The sequence below is a fragment of the Anabrus simplex genome, chromosome 4 (assembly GCF_040414725.1).
Source record: "Anabrus simplex isolate iqAnaSimp1 chromosome 4, ASM4041472v1, whole genome shotgun sequence".
In the NCBI taxonomy this organism is placed as follows: Eukaryota; Metazoa; Arthropoda; class Insecta; order Orthoptera; family Tettigoniidae; genus Anabrus; species Anabrus simplex.
The window spans coordinates 433,487,517-433,501,368 of NC_090268.1; the positions used below are offsets into that span (position 1 = coordinate 433,487,517).

The window sequence follows — 13,852 nt, forward strand, 5'->3', positions numbered from 1 at the left end:
TCGTTCGCTGAATTCTCGACCTTTTTGCCAGGGGCTGAGCCTTGGGAAGATGGATTAGTTGACTCAGCCGAAGCCACTAGTCACTTTTGACTGTTGTTGGAAGTTACCCCAGGAGTTGAGCAGGAGGGGGTGCTATTCGAATTGGGACAATTCTTGGCGATATGTGAGAAAGCCCCACATTTAAAACAGCCCTGTGATGAACCAGCTCCATTATTTGCCCTACTAGACTTGATCAGAGGACACTTATTGCGCAGATGGTCAGGCGACCCGCAAGCATAACATTTACGAGGGGTGACTGATCGGCGAGGTGGAGGCCGAGTGTTACTAAAGGAAGGCGGGGGTTCTTTCGCAACACGCAAGGAATCGGCGTATCTAACTCCTTCCGCTGAGACGGCCAATGCTTCAAGTTCCGAGAAAGTTTGCGGGCATGCCGCGAAACACAAATATGACCTGTAGGGTGGGGAGATCCCTTCAACAATAGCTTGCACGATCTGATCCTCAGGGAAGTGGAGAGCAAACACCCTAGTATAAAACTTAATGTCCTGTATGAAATCAGCCAAGTTTTCATCCAAGCGCTGTACCCGATAATAGTATTTCTGAATCAGAGATGACCTCGCGCGGGCAGGAATGAAATTTGCAAGCAAGTGTGCGTGAAAATCTTCAATAGATGATTGTTCAGCAATAGCTCTTACTATTTTATCTGAGAGAACACCAATAGCATAAGGATAGATAATTTGCAAAATTTGACAAGGGGAAAGAGAAAACACAAGGGCGTGATCCTGAAATTCAACTAGAAATCTTAAAAATGAAATTACATCACTGGTGGTGTTAACAGAAAACTTAGAAATACCTCTGAGCAACATTGCCAATGGATGAGGCAAGCTGCTAAACCCGGGTGACATAGTAGGTAAAGGTTTCAATGGTAAGGAAGTTAATTCAGAACGGATGTTACTCAACGATGCACGGCGTTCAGATTCGGTGTCCAATGGGGCCGGGATAGTTTGAGCAGCAACGGTTATCCTATTGACTTCTCCCTTGGGAGGCGCTTCCTCACTACCTGCATTCACTATGGTGGGCTGATCAGATTTGGGAGGAACTTCCCCAGTTAACAATTGAGTGACTTTACTAGACAATTCAGAAATAGTTTCAAGGAGCGTATTAGCTTCCTTCCTCTGAACGTCATTCACCTTTAGAGACAACAGATCATTAACTCTATTTGAAAAGTGATATAGTCTGCCTTGCACACGCTTAATTTGATTAGGAGACGGATCATTTTCATCAAAAAAACTAACTACAGATGCTAGCCCAGAAATATTCTCGACGATCGTGGAAAGAGAGTCATCAATTTCTTTCTCTCCCAAATTGGGGATGGAAATGGGCAAATCAAGGGACTCTCTAAGTTTGTTAGTGTCGATAGCAACCGTGCCTCCAGATTGCACGTTTCTAATAGTTAATTCGTAGATCAACTCCTCTTTGCGCAAATAGTTAAGGAGGAGAACATCGCGAGGGCCGGGCATGATGACGGAAAAATTTTGAACAACCTCAATAAGAAATTTCCAGCAACTGAGAAAATGGTTAGAGTTCGGATCAAAACAGTGTTTAGCCGTCAAAAGGGGCTAAATTGAGACCCATTCAACCACGCTCTGCTACCACTTGTTACCGTGTTTTGGTGGTAGTTATGCATGAAAGAAGGTGCTGGGTGGTGAATAGATCTCAAGCTACTAAAGTGAAATTAATTTTAAAATTTAACAAGGTTATATTTTCTTTTCAAAATTAGGTAACAACAAATAGAACAGGTACTTAGTAGCCGAAACACAATTGAAAAATACATTTACATAGGTACCCCATTTGGGGCTTCAAAAGTCAGAAACATAATTCTTGGGCAATCAGCTCAGTTTTACCCCAAACACAATTTTAACAGAGGGGCAGAAAACCCCATTCATACCTAGGAGCCCTTGCTCCAAATTACACTGAAAAGCCTCCTCGAGGCATACAATATACCATTTTCAAAAGAGCCACTCGCTCTCAATTTTAAGCCTCTCCCAGGCCACACCAAACTCCACCTTTAAGCTGTCCTCAAAGGACATATACACAGGGGTAAAATACCCAACCTACTGAGGTCTATTAAATGACAAGAAGGTTAATTAAATGACCTCTAAAACAATTTGAGAGGAGGCGAACTTGCACTCCTAATACACTTTGATTAAGACCTACTTGGCGCTAGGCCGTTAATACAAGGGCTAATCCCATACTAAAGAGGTGACTTAAGAAGAGAACAATTTGTTTTACATTATCGAAGAATAGGTTGAGAAAAATAAGTTCACCTCAAAACAATATGAGTGGGAGCTCGAGAGGGTTAGCACTCTCTATCCCAGAATGTAGCTTTACAAGAGAATCGAAGAAAAGAGTAGTTACATTTTAGGAAAAGGTTACATGGTAGAACGCTTCGCACCCGCCCCGAGAGTTAAACTGCTGAGCAAGAAAAGAAAAAAATTTATTAATCGGCCATTACCTTATTGTTGACCGCTGCAGAAGAAAGAGGCGCTACCCGCCTCCTGCGATGTACTTAATACACTGAAAGATGGAACAGAAGTGGCACGGAGACCCAAAAATCAGCAGTTTATAACCTCTCGTGGAAGGTTCTAGGCGTTAGGGGAATGAAAACACCCGCCCACAATTATTTTATTGGCTAGGACCCCGCAATCGATTCAAGTTGGGGGAAGATACATCTGATTGGATAGAAATTAATTTAAGAAATTCGGGATTGGCTACATGCAAAACAAGGGGAAAGAGAGGGGTATACAGCCAACTTAAACAATAACAGAAAGAAATTTAGCAAAGAACAAACATTTGAAATAAAAATTTCTTCAACAAAATAGTTCTTTGACTCCGCACTAGGTTGCACTATTGTTGATCTTCAGTAGTGTCCTCTAGAAGAGAAAGTTCACACTTCTTACTTCAAGCTAAACAAAAACACATCAAAAGTGACACAGTTCAAAAACTCAAAATTTTCCACGTGGTGACATCTTCTGAGAAAGTAGAGAATTAATAGAGTAGATAAAGTTCAACATTCCTCCAGAAGAGGAGTTTCAACTGGCGCAACTTTTAAATAAACGGTGTAGAGGTGTACCGCCCGGTACAATTATCCTTCAGTAACTTTGTACCCGTTCGAACAGAACCATAGGAAATTTCCATTTCCTGAGCAATTCGACGAAGTGATTCTCTAGGGGACCTTTCCAGAGGTTACCAATGTTACCTACAGTTTCTTGTGTGAGTATTGTACGCTTCTTATCAAGAAGACTTTACGTCGTACGTAATTTATTTACTTAACCTATGAATTGAAGTCTGACGTTAACTTGAACATCGGGAAGATTCTCTTCAAATAATCTCCTTACGGCCCTCGCACTTTCTGTACGGACGTATGAATCGTAAATGATTACTCTTTGGTTACTCTTTGGATAACTGTATACCGATACCCGACTTGAGCCATTTGAGCCATTTCAATGAATTCACTCTCTGTACTAATGTCACCAACAAAACACGTGCCACGTTTGCAAACGTTCAACAAAGACTGAAACTTGGCGTGCTAGCGCGGCCTTGAGTAAATCCGGCACAGTATTTCGTCACCGGCCAACTCACTCACTCACTCAGGAATTCCCGCCCACAGGATGGAGCGGTTCCCCTTTATTCTGCTCACCCGGTATATATGACATGTCTCTCGGTCATGGCCATCCGTCAACGGCTGGTAATTTCAGATGGCCGCCAGCCATAAGATATAGCCTGCACGGTTGCTAGGTAACAATACCTTACATCACAGACTGTACGGTTGTTATGGTTACACTTCCGTCACACATTTCATCGCGTCACCTTACACTAATTTTAGGATGACCCCCAGCCGTAAGACATATTTACGTCAAAAGAAAACTGAGTAAAATAAACATAAACTTCAGTTTTTATTTGTTGTGATTTTTATGTGTCTTTTTTTATATTTTACTTATGTTTTATTTTTTCTTTCTCTTTCTTAATCTGTTTACCCTCCAGCGAAGGATCCCACCTCTACCACCTCAAAGGCAGTGTCCTGGAGCGTGAGACATTGGATCGGGGGATACAACTGCGGAGAATGACCAGCACCTCGCTCAAGTGGCCTCACCTGCCATGCTGAACAGGGGACATGTGGGGGGAGTGGAAAGATTGGAAGGGATAGACAAGGAAGAGGGGAGGAAGTGGCCGTGGCCTTAAGTTAGGTACCATCCCGGCATTTGCCTGGAGGAGAAGTGAGAAACCACGGAAAACCTCTTCCAGGATGGCTGAGGTGGGAATCGAACCCACCTCTACTCATTGGACCTCCCGAGGCTGAGTGGACCCCGTTTCTGCCCTCGTATCAGTTTTCAAATTTCGTGGCAAAGCCGGGAATCGAACCCGCGCTGGCAGCTAGTCACACTAACCACTACACCACAGAGGCGGACCTTATATTTTATACTGTATTTAAATGCAGTACTGTCTTTGATTCTAATACAAAGTGTGTAAAGTTATTATAGGCCTAATTACTTACAAACTTTACAGTGTCTTTGTATGAATTCGCCGGTATTGTAACGATACTCTCTGATATCCGGACCAACCGTCGCCACGTTAAACCGGATCTCAGAGGTTATACTGTATTTATGTCAAAATGTGGCATGCTAGTATGTTCCTGTTTCTGTGTGTTTCTCATAATTAACGTGCTATATACAGTTGTAGAAAATGAGTTCTAACATGGGAATAAAGCGTTTCCGTACACATGTCAATATAACATATTTTCTTTTACGTGTGAGAAATGTATCCTCAAAATTTGCTCAACCTTATTGTTGGTGGTGGTTATTATTGTTTTGAATGAAGTCCAACTGGTCCGCATCTGTGGGATAGTGGTTTATTGTGATTAGCTGCCACCCCCAGAGGCCCGGGTTCGATTCCCGGCTCTGCCACGAAGTTTGAAAAGTGGTACGAGGGCTGGAACGGGGTCCACTCAATCTCGGGAGGTCAACTGAGTAGAGCTGGGTTCGACTCCCACTTCAGCCATCCTGGAAGTGGATTTCCGTGGTTTCCCACTTCTCCTCCAGGCAAATGCCGGGATGATACCTAACTTAAGGCCACGGCCGCTTCCTTCGCTCTTCCTTGTCTAACCATTCCAATCTTCCCATCCCCCCGCAAGGCCCCTGTTCAGCATAGCAGGTGAGGCCGCCTGGACGAGGTACTGGTCTTTCTACGCTGTTGTATCCTGTATCCTCTTTGGTTGTATCCCCAACCCAGAGTCTGAAGCTCCAGGACACTGCCCTTGAGGCGGTAGAGGTGGGAACCCTCGCTGAGTCCGAGGGAATAACCTACCCTGGAGGGTGAAGGAATAATGAAGAAGAAGAAGAAGAAGAATAAATAAGGAAAAAATAAATTTGTTCTTTTCACTGGACTATTAATGTGCGATCTTGTCCGTTCTGTTCAGGCTACGGCCACACTTGCGTGTTTGTACTGTAACCTGACAAACCCCGGTCAGATATTATTATTATTATTATTATTATTATTATTATTATTATTATTATTATTATTATTATTATTATTATTATTATTATTTATTCATGTGTATATTTCATTTATGTGTGTATTTAGCCGTCGCGGCTTAGTAACTCTTTTTGGAACTCTCGTTATTATGGATACTCTCTATATTTTATTTGGGACTAGTGTGTTTCGATCACTCAGTTTATCTCCCGGTTGTGTACGTGACGAGTCTCCGAGCGGGGGTTTACGTGTTGACGGAGCTGAGGTGGAAAATTCCAGGAACTGGGCTATTTTAAGATGCTGTTGTGTTGGCTTGGGCTAGTGTGGTGCAAGCACGCGTCGAGAGTAGGAAGTTGCAGCTTGCAGTGTGCAGAGGTGATACTGGTGGTAATCTGAGAGGTGTTTTGTACGAGTTGTGAGGAAGATGTCCCATGCCATTTTGGGAGTTCGAGATCTGCTGTTGAAGGAACCAGGGAGAAAGATGCTGGAGTGTAACAACATTCTATGGTTATGAATGTTAGCCATATATAATTCTACGGAGAGTCTACGTAAGGTAACGTGTTGGGCCTTTTCAAACTATACCAACGCCATCAGCAAAGTGGAGTCCATTCTTGAAAAATGAGTCATGACTGCGTGTGAATATTTTGCGTTGCGGAATAAACTGAGTACCAGTTATTGAGAGAGAGAGTTATTTCATAAATTAAGACATTTATTATTTATATCAATATTCTCTTTATTTTGTTATATATGTTCAAGGGTGTATCACGACGAGCTCTGCTCGGATTTCTAGGTAAATACAGGTTTAATTGACTAAGTATATTGTATGAGATTAATATATATTCTGTTTAATTTCTATGGGTGGGGGAAATTACCAGATGGACTCCTTTTCCAATATTAATTTTTTAGGTATCAAGTGATTCAGATCTCCTTGTCACAAGGCAACGACCCTGAAGATGAGTTTCAACAGCCGGCAAAGTTTAAGAATTATTTATTTGTATATCTATGGCTCCCAAGTTCCATTAGTCATTATTATTTATATTTATATTTAATAGAGAGATATCAATGTCGCTAGCAACGTGGGGCAAGACTGATCTGAGTCACGATAGGGTATGCACACAGAAATGGTATAGTTGCTCTCAGATTTCATGATATGTACAGTTGTTGTGGAGATTTCTTGTTCGCTGTGGAGTGTATAATATGTCTTGTGGAAATTTTGCGTATGTGGGAAACGCAAGGTGATGAGTTGGACGAGAGAAAATATTAATCTGTTAAAATTAAGAAATAGGAGTGTGGAAAGGAAAGTGCATATTAATTGTAGTACAGGGGGAGCAAACTATACCGTTGACATGATTAATTCAGAGAGTGAAGCCACAATGGGCGATAATAATTTAAATGTTGTGTTAGATTCGATGGTAACCGGGGACAATGCTTCATCATCTCTATCAAAGCAGAGTAGCGATAATAGTGACCAGCAGCTAGACCAATTAGTTCATATTTTGAGTGAATTTACTAATAAACATGAAAGTAAACTTAGAGAGCAGAATGATGAGTTAACACAGAAACTTGAAAGTAAACTTGAGGATAATAATCAGAAAATGGAAATTAATGTTGCTAAAATTGAAAAACAAGTTCAGGAAATTAGTGATAGGATGGATAATCAAGTAAAGAGGTTAAGTGAGAAAGTCGATTCAGGTATTATGGAGATGAGGAAGGAATTAAACTATAAATGTGTAGAAATTAATGGTAAATTGTCTGAGCATGATAGGCAAATTGAAGAAATTAGGGGTATATCTGAATCAAATAAAAGTGAATTTAACCGAGTAATTTGTAACGTTGCTAATAATCTTGAAGCTAAACTTGTTGAAAATAATTCTAAATGTCAGGATAAAATTTTAGATAACTTTAACAGTATTCACAATGTGATAAGTAAACAAGGTGTAATTGAACATCAGGTCAGAGAGAACGCTAGTCATATTGATGTATGGAAGGCAGATGTATTACAGAGGGTTGACGAAAAGATTCAATCAGTCAGGTCCTCAGGTGATGTTCAGAGTTCTAGCATACAAAGGCATATTATTAAGGAAATTGAGCTGCCTAAGTTTAATGGTAAGCAGTTTAACCCTCTGGAATTTCTCAAGGTAGTGGAGAAACGTTTTACTAGGAGCTTGGAAGAAGGTGTGTTAGAGTGGGACTTGGTAGATGATATGTTAGCAAGTGCGTTTACGGGTGAAGCTAGGAGTTGGTATGATGTTTATAGAGGTCATATTAAGGGTTTAAGGGGATTCAGGGAGTTGTTTATGGATAAGTTTTGGGATGAGGAGATTCAGGGTAGGGAAAGAGATAGGATTATGGCTGGGAAGTATAAGGGTAATGAGGGTATTTCTCGTACGGAGTATTTTCTTGTGCACGTGGCTATTAGTCAGAACTTAGAAGAGAGTTTGCCAGAGCAGGATATTGTTAGGAGGATGGCTAGACATTTTAATGAAGATATTCAGTTGGCCATGTGCATCCAGCAGGTTAAGACCATTAAGGGAATGGAAGGGCTGTTGCAACGTTTCGATTCTTTGGGTAGGCAGGTAGGACATAGGAGTGTGGGGGAAAATAATCACAGGAGAGGAGTAGCATTTGAAAGTAATCGTAGGAATGGGAATGACTATAGCAGAAGGGATCAGGGTAATGGGAATAGGCAGGAAGAAACCAGGATTAATTTCAGGAATCAAGATAGTAGGAATTTTAATTCTAGTAATCAGTCTAGGGATTTGAATGATAGGGGGAGAAGGGATGAGAGAGGTAATAATAGTGGTAATCAGCAGAATCAGAATTTAAACTCCAACGGAATGTCCTAAATAGGTCCGTTAGGAGATCCCCACTTGATGTGCAAATCCATGTTATCAGGGAGGCTTTTGAGATTGCTGTTGGTAAGGATTTGTTGTGTGACCAGGATAGTGCTAAGGAAGGTGGTTCGTCTGAATTATTGATCAACCCAGCTATGGAGGCTACCATATGGGGTGTGAAGGAGAAATTGCTTGTAGACTCGGGGAGTCATAAGTCTTGTGTAAATTTTAAATTTTGTGAGGAAGCTCGTCGCAGAGGTGAGATTATTGAGGAGATTCCTGTGAGGAACACATTTATTATCACAGCAGCTGGTGCTAAGAGTAATCGTATTCGTAGTCAGGTTATTGTTCCTATTGAGGTTGGTGGTCAGACCATGTTGCAATGTTGTCTTGTTGTGCCTAATCTGGTATATTCCGTTATACTGGGGAATGACTGGCTATCTGAAACCAAGTGTGTGATTGACTATGATACTGCTGTTTTGAAATTTCTTGTTGGTGAAGAACGTAAACCGATTAAGCTTAATTATCAGGTGGATAGGAGTAGTTTTGTGCTTCATTGTAGTCATATTCAGGTTATTGAGGAAATTGTTGAGGATGAAGTCGATGTTAAAGTTAATAATGCAAGTATCAGAATTAATGACAGTATGGTATCGGAAAGTCAGGATTTGGTCAGTGAGGTGGAGAAAGCGGTGCGACAGACATGCCTGGAGGAGCAGCAGAAGAGGGAACTTTTGAATGTTTTGATGGAGAACAAGGAGGTGTTCTCTGGTGAATTAGGGTGTACTACTGTGTACGAACACTCATTTGATATTTTAGATAGGTCTAGTTTTAATAGTCCTAGATATCCGATTCCTCATGCTCATGCTCAGGCGATACAGGAGTATGACCCTAAAGTTGTTCATGTTAAGGGTACTGATAATGTGTTAGCTGACTATTTGAGTCGGAATATTTCTGTGACAGCTGATGAGGTCAGCACTGATTTTAGTGAGAATATCTTGGTATGTGCTGATAAGTATGACGAATGTAGAGAGGAGAGAAGGAAACTCTCGAAGATGAAATTGGAACAGGGACAGGATGAGGAGTTGTGTGATATTTTATTTGAGTTAGAGGCTGCTGAGCCTGACACTATTGTGGAAAAAGGGAATATGAGGTATAAACTTCTGAGTGGTTTAGTAGCTCGCATATGTCATAAGGATGTATGGAGGGTTGTAGTGCCTCAAGCCTTGCGGAAAGACATGATTTGGTATTTCCATAAGGAATTAGGTCACTTTGGTGCGGAGAAGGTATTATGTGCAATTCAGTATCACTTTGTGTGGCGCAATATGGGTAGACAAGTCCGTCAGACTTTGGCTACTTGCGATGTGTGTCAGAAGTGTAAACACCCAAATAGGTATATGCACGGGCCGAGGCAGGCTGTGATAACCGAGGATATAGGTGAGTTACTGTGTGTGGACATCTATGGACCGTTGGTTAAGTCTAGGTATGGCTACCGATATATATTTGTAATACTTGACTCGTTCTCTAAATTTGTTAAATTATACCCACTTCGGAAGGCTTCTGCTAGAGGATGTGCCAATGCAGTGAGTAAGTATTGCGAGGAATTCGGTAACTCTAGGAGGATCCTATCCGATCACGGCTCACAGTTCACTTCGAACATCTGGAAGAAGACTCTACAGGACAGAGGTATTCAGGTAACATATTCGTCTATAAGGTTTCCTTGTGGAAACATGTCTGAGAGAGTCATGAGGGAACTTGGACGGATGTTTAGGACCTATGTAAGTCATAATCATAGCTCTTGGTATGAACATTTAAGTAGGATGGAAAATTGGCTCAATGTCACAAGACATGAGAGTACTGGTCTTACACCCATTGAGGTGCACTTTGGGAGAAAGCCTGATTTTGAGTTGGCCAAGATATTGAGGTTGGAGAGCGTGGAGGAGGTTCCTCAGGATCTATTTGTACAGCTTGCTAGGGAGAAGCTGGTTAAGTCTGGTCAGAAACGTGCTAGGATAGTTCAGAATAGGTGCTCTGATAGTTTAGAGGTAGGAGATGAAGTATTGTTGCGAGTGCCTCACCCATCTAACGCTGAGGATAAGACCATGTCTAAATTTTTCAATTGTTTAAGGGTCCTTTTATTGTTGCGAGAAGGATAGGGAGGTGTGCATATTCCTTAATTGATGCTAATAGGAAATGTATTGGAACTTATAATGTGTTCAATTTGAGGAGATACCATCGGGATCCCTAATGTTGTATATTGTATATTTGATGGGTAGTTTGAGGAGCTGTCCTTGGGCCATCAGCCACCTGATTTGTGTTGTTTTGCCAACATTTGCATCTGTTGGAAAACAAAGGGGGAGTATTGTAACCTGACAAACCCCGGTCAGATATTATTATTATTATTATTATTATTATTATTATTATTATTATTATTATTATTATTATTATTATTTATTCATGTGTATATTTCATTTATGTGTGTATTTAGCCGTCGCGGCTTAGTAACTCTTTTTGGAACTCTCGTTATTATGGATACTCTCTATATTTTATTTGGGACTAGTGTGTTTCGATCACTCAGTTTATCTCCCGGTTGTGTACGTGACGAGTCTCCGAGCGGGGGTTTACGTGTTGACGGAGCTGAGGTGGAAAATTCCAGGAACTGGGCTATTTTAAGATGCTGTTGTGTTGGCTTGGGCTAGTGTGGTGCAAGCACGCGTCGAGAGTAGGAAGTTGCAGCTTGCAGTGTGCAGAGGTGATACTGGTGGTAATATGAGAGGTGTTTTGTACGAGTTGTGAGGAAGATGTCCCATGCCATTTTGGGAGTTCGAGATCTGCTGTTGAAGGAACCAGGGAGAAAGATGCTGGAGTGTAACAACATTCTATGGTTATGAATGTTAGCCATATATAATTCTACGGAGAGTCTACGTAAGGTAACGTGTTGGGCCTTTTCAAACTATACCAACGCCATCAGCAAAGTGGAGTCCATTCTTGAAAAATGAGTCATGACTGCGTGTGAATATTTTGCGTTGCGGAATAAACTGAGTACCAGTTATTGAGAGAGAGAGTTATTTCATAAATTAAGACATTTATTATTTATATCAATATTCTCTTTATTTTGTTATATATGTTCAAGGGTGTATCACGACGAGCTCTGCTCGGATTTCTAGGTAAATACAGGTTTAATTGACTAAGTATATTGTATGAGATTAATATATATTCTGTTTAATTTCTATGGGTGGGGGAAATTACCAGATGGACTCCTTTTCCAATATTAATTTTTTAGGTATCAAGTGATTCAGATCTCCTTGTCACAAGGCAACGACCCTGAAGATGAGTTTCAACAGCCGGCAAAGTTTAAGAATTATTTATTTGTATATCTATGGCTCCCAAGTTCCATTAGTCATTATTATTTATATTTATATTTAATAGAGAGATTTCAGTACGGCGTGATTTTATTAGTGTGTTGTATATTGTGAGTCATTGCTCTGCATATGGAAGGCATTCCATTTTTAAATAATAACTCCGTTGTCGTGTTATGTGCTTGGTTGTTCTTCGTCGTCGTCGATGTCAAAGAAAATATTGGATCCATCCTATATTAAGTGACTGGTCATCAAATGGACAATTTGTGCTCCTAAACAATAAACTAAAAGACAAGATAATTTTTTTGAGTATTACATAATGTCCGTGACCTCATTAGAACTGCTTTTCTGTATGTTGAAAAATGCTATCAGCAAAAGAAACACAAGGCTACGGGAATGTATTCCTGAGGAAGAAAAACTTGCATTGACATTAAGGTGACGTAAAGGCACGGGTTAATTTGTACCTCCAACATTATCAGTTCACTGTCTAATATTCTCCTAAGTTTTAAACACGAACAAAACCGCAGCGTCTTCTTCCCGCAAGTGTGGCCAGGCACTGCTGAGCGGGAGAGCGGGAAACACCCCGGCCCATTCTCGAGCGGGCGACCTTGAAGACGCGCCTTGTCCCTTGTCCCGCAGCGTCTTCTTCCCGCAAGTGTGGCCAGTCCCATTAAAGTCAGTGCTGCGCATTTTTAGCGCGGGATTTCCCTCAGTCCCGCTGCGGGAAAACACGCAAGTGTGGCCGTATCCTAAGAGCCTATTTGGACAAGTTTTCCTATCTTCGCCAATGGCCATACCATGTTGAATACACCGGTTCTCGTGCAATCACCGCAGTTAAGCAAGATTGGGCGTGGTCAGTACTTGGATGGATGACCTCTTGGGAACACCACATGCCGCTGGCTCAATTCCGTTTTTTAGGGGCTGCTTGGCCGAGGCGGTAAATGCGTGCTGGGTTTGCCCCGAAGGACGTGCGTTCGTTCCCCGTTAGGAAGTCGTCAAATTTAAGAAACGAGATTTCGACTACCGGAGGTGCACATGGCTCTGAGGTTCACTCAGCCTATACTAAAAATGAGTACCAGGTTAATTCCTGGGGACAAAGGCGGCCGGGCGTATGGCTAACCACTCTACCCCATCATGTGCCGAAGTTACAAATACCATCCACCCCTCCAAGGGCCTTCATGGCCTATACGGAGATGACTTTAGTTTTTTTCTTACTTTCCTGCCTTCAGTTACGGCACTTCCCATACAAAACCTGAAGAGCGTAGCACATTCAGTACTTCCGCTATGAAAAGACAACCCGTTTCTTACCAGTGGGGGTCACCCGTTCCAGTCAGTGGGTAGGAGTGTGGGTGATATTACTCACGATGTCGTGTTGACTCCATGTCGCTATCTGGCGGGCGACGTAAATGTCCCGCGCTTGGATGCCTTCATTAGCCGGCCCGCCGTATATCACATGACCCAGCCGTTATGAAGCAGTAAATCTCGCTTTAATTAACTATCAGGCGCACTGCATCATTCCGCGTGACGTGCATTCACGGAAATTAGGCTTTTTGTTCGACCAACTTGGGGTCCCGTGATATAGGACAATATTTATTATTGCGGAGTATCGGGAGCTGGTTTTGTGAACGTATTTCCGGTCTAATACACCTTTTTATAATGTATGTATCTCAAGTTGAGACAAGTGTAGTGAAGTGACCAGGCACCTAATGAGTCAAGAGTGAAATATGCCTTTTGAGTGATGCGACAGCCCTTCTTTCGAGGCAAAGTCCTTTCCTTATTGGGCTTGATGGCCTATAAAGGGGTCGGACGCATTTCCTCAATTGTGCCCAAAATGGAAGTGCTAAATGACCAAGAGAGATTCCAAATTGTGAGTTTTGGATAGTTCTATAAAAATAAAAATAAAATTTCGAAAATCACTTTTAGCCTTAATACAGTTTTGGAAAATCAGCCTAAAATCGTTCGTTTCGTTACTCGTTTTCTTTTTTTTTTCAAATCTTAGAAAAAATAACTTATTTACATAATTCTTCCTATAATGTGTTCCTTGGTTCAATACCCTTCAGGTATTTTTTGATTTTAAAAAAATGTCATCACCGAATGTAGTTATAAGAGCTTAAGTGAAACTCTACACTGACTCAC

At 41.5% G+C, this 13,852-nt stretch overlaps 1 pseudogene; it reads left to right on the forward strand.

Moving 5' to 3' along the window:
* Positions 1-12,499: 12,499 nt before the first annotated feature.
* On the forward strand, positions 12,500-12,618 carry LOC136872999 (5S ribosomal RNA; annotated as a pseudogene).
* The last annotated feature ends 1,234 nt before the right edge of the window (positions 12,619-13,852 follow it).